This window comes from Artibeus jamaicensis, unplaced genomic scaffold, assembly GCF_021234435.1.
Source record: "Artibeus jamaicensis isolate MK-2021 breed Jamaican fruit bat unplaced genomic scaffold, CSHL_Jam_final scaffold_614, whole genome shotgun sequence".
In the NCBI taxonomy this organism is placed as follows: Eukaryota; Metazoa; Chordata; class Mammalia; order Chiroptera; family Phyllostomidae; genus Artibeus; species Artibeus jamaicensis.
In genome coordinates, this window is record NW_026522050.1 from 5,328,917 (window position 1) to 5,337,925 (window position 9,009).

Consider the following 9,009-nt stretch of genomic DNA (forward strand, 5'->3'; position numbering starts at 1 on the left):
ATTATGGGAAAATGAAAGGGGGACAGAAATTCTAACCGGGCACTGGCAAGGCTTCTGCGATGGGACAGGACAGCTCTCAGCCAGGTACATTTTCAGATTTGTTCAGTTCTGGCCTGGGAGGATCCTTTCAACAGCAACTAAAGGCCCGTCTCTGTCGGTCTTAGTTCACTTCCTGAAATAAGGCCCCCAGGCTGCAAACACCGAGCTCCTCCCACCAAGATGGGTGAGGTGGTGATTGGGGAATGATGAAGGTTTTGACACAGAACAAAGAAAGAAGGGGGCAGAATCAATGGCCCTACAGTCCCAATCTAAACTCTTGTTGAGACGAAAGGAGGCACTATTAATAATTAAATAGGACATGTTGACTGGAACATGTCACTCCACTTGTACAGGTGACTCGTTTGCCATGGGGCTGGCCCACCTCGTCACCCTGCTCTCCACCAGCCTCTCCCTGTGAGGCACAGCCTGCGCTGTGCCCACTGGTTGCCATGTTATGTCTTTTCCTGGCTCTGCTTTCGCCTGTTGAAATCTTACTCATTAATCTAGACTGGGTTCAAATGTCCCTTCTACTGAGAATACCTTTTTTTAATTGTTTTTTTAAAAGATTTTATGTATTTATCTTTGTAGGGGAAAGGAAGGAGAGAGGGAGAGAAATATCAATGTATGGTTGCCCCTCATGCATCCTCTGCTGGGAAACTGCCTGGCAACCTAGGCATGTGCCCTGACTGGGAATTGAACCGCAATTGTCTGGTTCATAGGCCCACGCTCAATCCACTGAGCCACACCAGCCAGCACTGAGAATACCTTTTTATACCCTGTCACTCCGGACCCTCACATACTCCTTCAGTCTCCAGGAAGAATGCATGCCTTACTCCTCTTCACCTCTTAGCAACATGTGACTAGGAATGTCTTACTTTGCATGAGTTCTTTACCCAACTGGACTGCAAGCTCTTCACGTGGGGGAGGGATGGTGTCCTGCTCACCGCCTGGACTTCCAGAGCTCAGCACTGGGCGCAACACCTGATAGGGGCCCCCCAGGAGGTCTCCTGGGGCCCCGGGTGATAAGACCCATCTATCAGATCGTTTTAGGCTAGCTGCCCCTCTTGGATTCTTAAACCTTTTATTATTGTTTCATTAAAATACCAGTCTTAAGTCTTGTGTTGCCCACTATAATAGCTTGAGTAAATAAAAAAGATGAATAATACTCCGTTTTAATTGTCTCAAAAGATTCTAAGCAGGCAAGCACACAGATAAAAATAAAAGGGGCGGGAAAGCAGGAGGGGGTGGAATGGTGTAAGCGTCCAGTCCCCACGTTCCTTTCGGAACTGGGAGGAGCAGGGTGGAGAGGCTGCTGAAATTTCATCCCGGCTGATGACAGAATGCAGACTGGGAACAGGCTACTCTTAGACAACGGGGTTCTTGCTCTCTTGTGGACATTGTAAATGACATATAACAAAAAGATCTTTCTCCTTATTTCGACTTCCAGAAAGCTTAGACCCACATTTTGGCCCCTTCTACAACATTTTTGTTGTTAAATCCAATCTTCGTTCCAACGTTTCTGCCTTTATATTCTCTGCTGATTAACTCATTTTCCAGATTTTTATGTTCTATGACTGACACAAAACACCATCAGTATCTTTTTTAAAATAAAGAGAAATGAACTCAGAGCTAAGCAGCTGTGGCTGTGATTTACGAGAAAGCTCCTGGTCCGCCTCGGGGCCCTGCCTCAGGCATTCAGTCTTCCACTATCACCTACCTCTAGGCTTAGGCTTGGTCCCAAGGCATCCTGTCTCTCGAGTGCTCTCTGTACTCCAGAGAGGGAAAATTCTGTAACCCAGACAATCTCCGGTGATCTCCAGGGGTTCCTGAAAACTGGACAATGAAAACTAATGTTAAGCTTAATTGTTGTTTTTTAAAGCATGTTGAGGGTTGTAAATAAAAGTGGGATGTGTGTATGTTATTAAAAAATGTGTTGCAGAACAACAATAAGATAATTTTAAAGAGAAAAAAATGTGTTGCCGCATCAAAAGGGTGGGAACCACTACATTGTAGGCAAACAAATTAGCAAGGTAGGGAGCTCAAAAATCAGACGAGGATTCAAGTCTCTGTTGAGCTTCATGGTTTGGGAAGTCCCAAGTGGGGAGAGTAGAAGTTAAGAAGAGTAAAGCATTTAAATCATTCATTCATTCCTTCTTAAGAAGGCTGATCCTTTACTAAGTGATGAAGCTAAAAAAATAAATAAATAAATAAAACACTAAAGGATAAAATATAGGAAAAAATCTTTCTGACTATAGAGTTAGGCAAAGATTTTTAGATATGACACAAAAAAGCACAATCCATTAAAAAAAAACAAGTTAATAAATTAGACCTGAAGGAAACCAGACCATGTTATTCTAAAATATTCTCTTAGACATTAAAATTATTTTCAGCTAAAAGTAATTAAGAATACACACACACACACACACACACACACACACACACACACAAATCCTCCTCCTTTTCAGCCTAAAGGCAGGCTATAAATTCTTTTCACTAAAGACAGACTCTTATCAACCCAGATATGCACCAGAAAAACCAGAAACAAAATCGCAAACCAATGTCACTCCTTCGGTTTACCCACCCATAGTTGGAAGCCCTCAGAAGTCTAAGCTTGCCTTTGTCCCATCATTTCTCCATAAATTTATCCTTTGTGTAAGATGCTATGTTGCTCTTTTGACTTATTTTTAGTTCAGGTTTCTCCTGCATAATGTGTGCATCTTGCTTTAATAAATTAATATCCTCTTGTTCATCTGTCTTTTTGTTAGAGTCTCAGCTGAAAACCTAAGATGACCAGGGCTGAGTTTGGCGTCCCTTACAATTTCATCAAAACTTAAAAAGACAAGGACTTAAGGTTCTGAAGCTTAGTGTTCATATAAGTATGGGGTCAGCAAACATGGCTTACGGACAGAGCACCTGCTTTTGTAAATAAAGTTTTATTGGAACACAGCCACACTCGTTTGTTTGCGTATTATCTGTAAGTGCTTCCATGTTGCAATGGCAGACTCTACAACAGATTTTGTAGCACACAAACCTAAATATATTTACTCTCTGGCCCTTTAAGAAATAATTTGTTAACCCTTCATATTAAGCACAGACTGTCCAACAGACGTCAAGATGTAATCATCTGTTTAACACCATGGTAACCGAATAAGGACTGAGACTACTGGACATACTATCCCAGCCACGGTCCAGTTTCCTCCAGCCTAGAGCAGCTTGCTCCTACAATCCAGGTCCCCTCCGGTTTCCCCCAGTGTGCCATGCAAACATTACCATTTCTGTGAAAAATGCTGGGAAGCACTGGTCTGCAGTAGTAACCATTCTTCTACAACATAACACCTTCCCGTCCCTTTACCACTGTCCCTCCTCTCACTCAGGTTACATTTGGTGAGTATCTACATCATTGCAGGGAAGACACAGCCCCTGCCCCCAAGAAGCCCACACACCAGCAGGAGAGAGTTAATATGCACAAACTGTGCTAAGTCAAATAATCACGACATGTAGAAGTAGGGCTTATGCACCCAAACACCTCCATTTGAATACCAGTCCTGCCAGTTTGGAGCTCTGCAAGGCTGGGTGAGTCATTTAATCTTTCTGAGCTTCAGTTCTCCTGTCCGTTAAGTGTTAATGATAATAACATCAATTGCAGTGGGGGAGGGGTTTGAGGATCCAGCCAGCTGCTATGTGCAGAGCATCTAGTTCGGTGTCAGAACTCAAAGTTATTATTGTTCTCAGTAGCAGTGGTAGTGATCGTAGTCAGTAGCAGAAGCCATGGTGATAGTAGATGATGTACTGGGTCGGCCAAAGAGTCCATCAAATAAAAGACACGTTTTTCATTTTCACCAATTGATTGTTGATTTGGATATTTTGAACATGTTGGCTATCTCCTGGGTGGTATAATGTTGATTGTTCTCAGTTAATGTCCCGATTTGATTGCTGTCAACTTCCATTGGTCTACCCAACCATGGAGCACTGTCCTGCAAGAAATCTCCAGCACAAAACTTCACAAACCATTTTTGACACGTTCACTCAGTCACAGCACCTTCTCCATGCACTGCACAAATCTTTGTGTGTGTGTGTGTTTCAGTTATGTTTACCTTTCTTGAAATAATAAAGTATATGCCAGAATGTCACATATTTTCTTCCATCTTCAATATTAAAATGGCTACACAAAAATTCACCAATTGTGATCATTTTTTTTAAAATGGAAGCTCATATGACACTGTCACAATACGATCTGACAAAATTGTTTTGAATGATGTTAAAAACAACTAAGAGCTACCAGAACCATCTTATGAAAAAAACAAAACCAAAAAAACCCCCAGCTTTTTGGCCAACCCAACATAAGGTACAAGTCCAGCAAAGAGGAGAGGGCAGTGATACAGGTGAATTGATCAGGAATGTGTTCACAAGGGTGACATGTGATCTGAATTTTTTTGTGTGTGATCTGAATTTTTAAAAAAGATTTATTTACATATTTATTTTTTAGAGAGAGGGGAAGGGAGGGAGAAAGAGAGGGATGGAAACATCAATGTGTGGTTCCCTCCCCCCCTTCCCGCCACTGCCTACTGGGGACCTGGCCCAGGCATGTGCCCTGGCTGGGATTCCAACCAGTGACCCTTTGGTTCACAGGCCGGCACTCAATCCACTGAGCCACACCAGCCAGGGAATATTCATTCAGATCTAGGCATATTTAAATTAACATTTGTGGGAAAGATAATTAAGATTTGTGTTTGACCTTAGCAAGGAGCCTTGCAGCCAGAACAGCAGTTTATGCCAACAAAACAAAACAAACAGAATAAAAATTTAGGTTTTTTCCCCTTCTGTCCAAGGACTTGAGGTTGGGGAAACTAGGTGGGTTTGGAGCTGCTCCCGGAGCTGCATTTCTGGTTTTGCAAACATTTGTAAGACAAAGGGAATTGCTCTAGTTCCCCAGAGAATTGGGTTGGGAGGTAAGTGACCTCATAAGTTGATCTACCAGTCTTACCACATCTGAATTTGCTTCTTTCCCCTTGATACACAGTTTTATTTTAATTTTGAGGAGGCTTTAGGAAATTTCTGTCAGGCTTTGAATTTTTAGTTTCTAGCTTTGCCAGATTCCTAATCAAAAAGTTATTAAATCCTTTCAAATACCTTTTCAGATTTGAGCTGGGAGAAGCAGTAACTATGTCAGGCCGTGCTAAATAATTCCACGGACTCAAGAGAATGCCTAAGTCATTATTTTCCCGAATCATTTCATCTGGGAGCCAAAAGGAAGAGCTCTCAGCCTGCTTACCCTAGTGAAACAGAGGGTCCTCATGATTTTGATTAAATTTCGTTTTTAATTCTAGCTCTAGAAACCCTCTCTTTCACTCTACAGCTCTCAGACGACTGTCCTCCCTCCCCCTCCTCCGATAATCAGCAACCCCCAAGGCACAAAAGCCAGTGGCCTGTATCTGAATAAAGGTCTTATGGTCAGGACTTCTGGCAGGCTAAAGGTAACATGTGACCCAAGTTATGTTCCATTTCCTGAGCCCTAAGGTGGAGCGACCCTCTGCCTACTTCCCAGTGGAGGGACACCGAAACAGACCTTACAGCTGTCCTCCAGGCCTGAAGAAATGATTCACTGCCCTTACTCATTTCTGACCAATTAGCTCCCAACAACTCCCAACCCCCTAACCCACGATGTCTTGTGATCTTTGCCCCATATAATCTATAATCTACATTGCATCAGGGAGTTCAGGCTTGAGCATTAGCTTCCTGTTCTCCTGAATGATGTCATTCACAAATAAATAGCCAATATTTCTCCACAGCAATTCTCAGTGTCCAGTGTTTGATTCTGCGAGCGCTGGGGTGGGGGGATGAACTCCTTCTGTTCAGTAACAGCAGGCAGGCAAAAAGTCAAGCCAAGCCTTGGGGCACAGGAAAAGCTATCCATGGGAGAGAAAGGGTAAATAACGCATTGGTCTTACAGTCTTTTGTTTTAGGTACTTCATATATATATATAATTTTTTGTTATGTTTTGTTTTGCTTTTTTGTTTTTTGTTAGCCTATTACAAAAGAGTCTTGCTTTTAGTTACCTGCTCAGGTGATGAAAATTTCTTTTAGGATTCTTTCAGAGCTCTTTTGAAAGTTATTTTGCCTTTTAGAAGCTTATGCAAATCAAAGAATGAATCCCATCATCCCTGTGGTTTAGAATTCCCTAAGGGAGGTGGACTTAAGACAAAGTTTTTCTTAATGGCCATTAGACTTTTAAATTATTTTAGCTAAGTTGGTGCATTTGATTCAAAAGGCAGAAGAGGAGGAATCAAAGTGTTTGTACCCATAACTGGCTCGACTTCCTGAGGAAGGAGCTTGTGGGGACTTTAAGAGGCGAAGATCTCACATTAAAAGATAGATTCTCCTGAAAGGTGTCACAGCTGGGCAAGAAAAGACAAAGGACGTGTCGTCAAAAGCCCCGGGTAGTTTGTTTATCTGCAAGCTAAGTTAGTTTGCGCGGAAGAGGGTTGGGGTGAGCCTGGAAAACAGGTTTATCGAATTAATGACTGTGTCCTCCCTTATGAAATCTTTTTCTTATTTTTGGCTGAGGAAGTTTCAGAATAAGAAGTGAGTTCAGATTTCTCATTGTTTAATTCAGAATTTGCTTTACATAGTTTCAAATTTTTCTCGAAGGGAGGCTATCTTTGAACCATTGGCTTTTTAGCAACCTCTGACTGAGAAACATTTTTCAATTGTGCATGTAAATATATTAATTTCAGGATCTCAAAAGACACCCTGAGCAGCCACTGTAATTCCAAATTTCCCTTCTTAGCAGAAAAGTCCATCGAGACAAACATTCTCAGCAGAGGGTAGCCTATAAATCCATCTGGCACTGCAGAATGGGGTCATTCCTCCACAGACAGGCTTAAAAAGAGAGAATCCTGTTGCAAAAACTGGTGTGAGAGGACCCAAGAATTAAAGCTCCGAACCTCAGCCGAAGAGGCAGAGACTTGGAACCAATGGACCCGACCACTGGAACACGGGAGCAGTCAAGCAGTGACGTTGGAATCCAGGGGCAGCCCCGCAGAGAAAAGGCAGTGAGTGTTCTTCAGAGGCCACGACACTGACACTGTATGTACCAAAAAAACTTGAAAGGAGTTTGGTGGCTTTGGCTAGAAATAAGTGATAAAGATTTATTCAAGGGTCTTACAGTCTGCAAATTTGGAACGCAGCTAGGCAAAAACCCAGTTTTCTGAAGAAGAAAGAAAAGTTAAAAGTTCTCATAGTAAAAAGTGCCTCCTTGAGAATAATCAGTTCTGCTTTCTTAGCCCCGGATTGGCCCAGAATGGTAGTCAGTCAGATGTCAGGCAGTCTGGATAGTGGATGCCAGGAAGTCTGGATATGGGGGTCCTTTAGGAGATATTCAGAGGGTTATCTGCAGGACTGAAAAATCCAAAAAGTTTAAGTTCCCGACCTAGTCAGAGCAAGAATCAGCCTTTCCTCATGCCTCAGCCTTCATAATATCAATAATTTTAGCATCTTGATTAAAGTGAAGTTTGGGTTAACTAATTGCTGTTCCCAGAGCTCCCAAAGGCCGACTGGAGGTAAGGGTGCTAGAGAGCACTGGATGAAGGGTAAGAAGAACGTAAACAGAGCCACTTAAAGTTTCCCAAGATGAACTTGGTCTAACAGAGAAGCAGGCAGGTGTAGTGGGGAGGGAATACCCCAGACTAAGTTGTTCTCATTCTTCTACTTTTCAGCTGGGACACTGGGACCGACTACTGAAACTTTCTGGCTCCCTTGTGCTGTTTTCTTCTTCCTCTTTTCTTTTGTTTGTGCTGTGTTTAATTATGGGATTGGAATAAATGAAATGTGAGTTCCTTCTTGTATTAACAGGAGGGTGCTGCTGTATGGCGGGGTGGCTGTATGTCCCAAAACTGGCTTTAACATGTCCCGGGGGGTGCCTTGGTTTGCATGTTTCCTTGGCTCTCTGGAGAGCCTGGCACGCTTCTTGCAGAACACATCGGACCCGCCTACTGTGAAGGCCGTCTTCTGGGTGTAGTGAACAGCCTGAGTTTCAGCTCTCTGGGGAGGCGCCGGATTCCTGGAGGTTGTGTGTGAGACTGGGTCAGCCTCTAGTGGCCAGAGGCCCACAGGTGCAGAAGGGTGAAGTCTAGGCTTTGACCAGATGGATCCTGGGAAGTAACTGGCGTTTCTCTGAGATACTTACAGAATTCTCTTCTCAAAAAAAAGTGATTTGACCCAAAGTTTGGAAACTTAATAGGGTTTGCCACAAAGGAAGATTTGGGACAAGTCTGTACTGACTTTATCAGCACCCCCCAAAATGTGAATTTCAGTAGATGATCTCAATTATTTGGTGCCTCATGCATGGGGTGGAATGGGACACTCCAGTCCTGCCATAAAGCACCAGAGGAGGGGACTTGGACAAGTTAACGTGCATTCTCATGTCCCTCACTTGTGAAAGAGAGATCGTAGTATCTCGGAGGATTAGATGACATAAAATAGTATAAAGATGCCTGACCTACATGAATACAGTACTCCATCCCATACTCCCTTACACATGTGGATAAAAATACATGCTTTCAGCAATTTTTCATATTTACCCTATGTGATTTTCCACAGCTTAGTTTTTACCCTCAGACCAGAAATGAGCTAGTCAGTGTTCTTCTTTCAAAGGCTAGATTTGGGGTTCAAATACTTGAAATTAAACCATAACAGAGGAAACGTTCCCCAGCGGCAAGCCAGCTGATGGGTGTATAGGGGCAGGCAATCTCCCTTCTCCAGGCTGACTGGCCTGGGAGGTGTTCCCAGGGCCCTGGCATCACGGAGATGCACCGGGCACGCCTGACTGAGCCGGGCCTGGATGGGAGGATCACATTTCATCCAGTGTTGGAATCACTTGAAATTCCCCTTGTTCATCCGAAGATGCAAAAGTAAAAGCAGTAGCTCATGGACTTGCTGAGCTGAGATCTCTACTTTATTGTGAGCCATTCT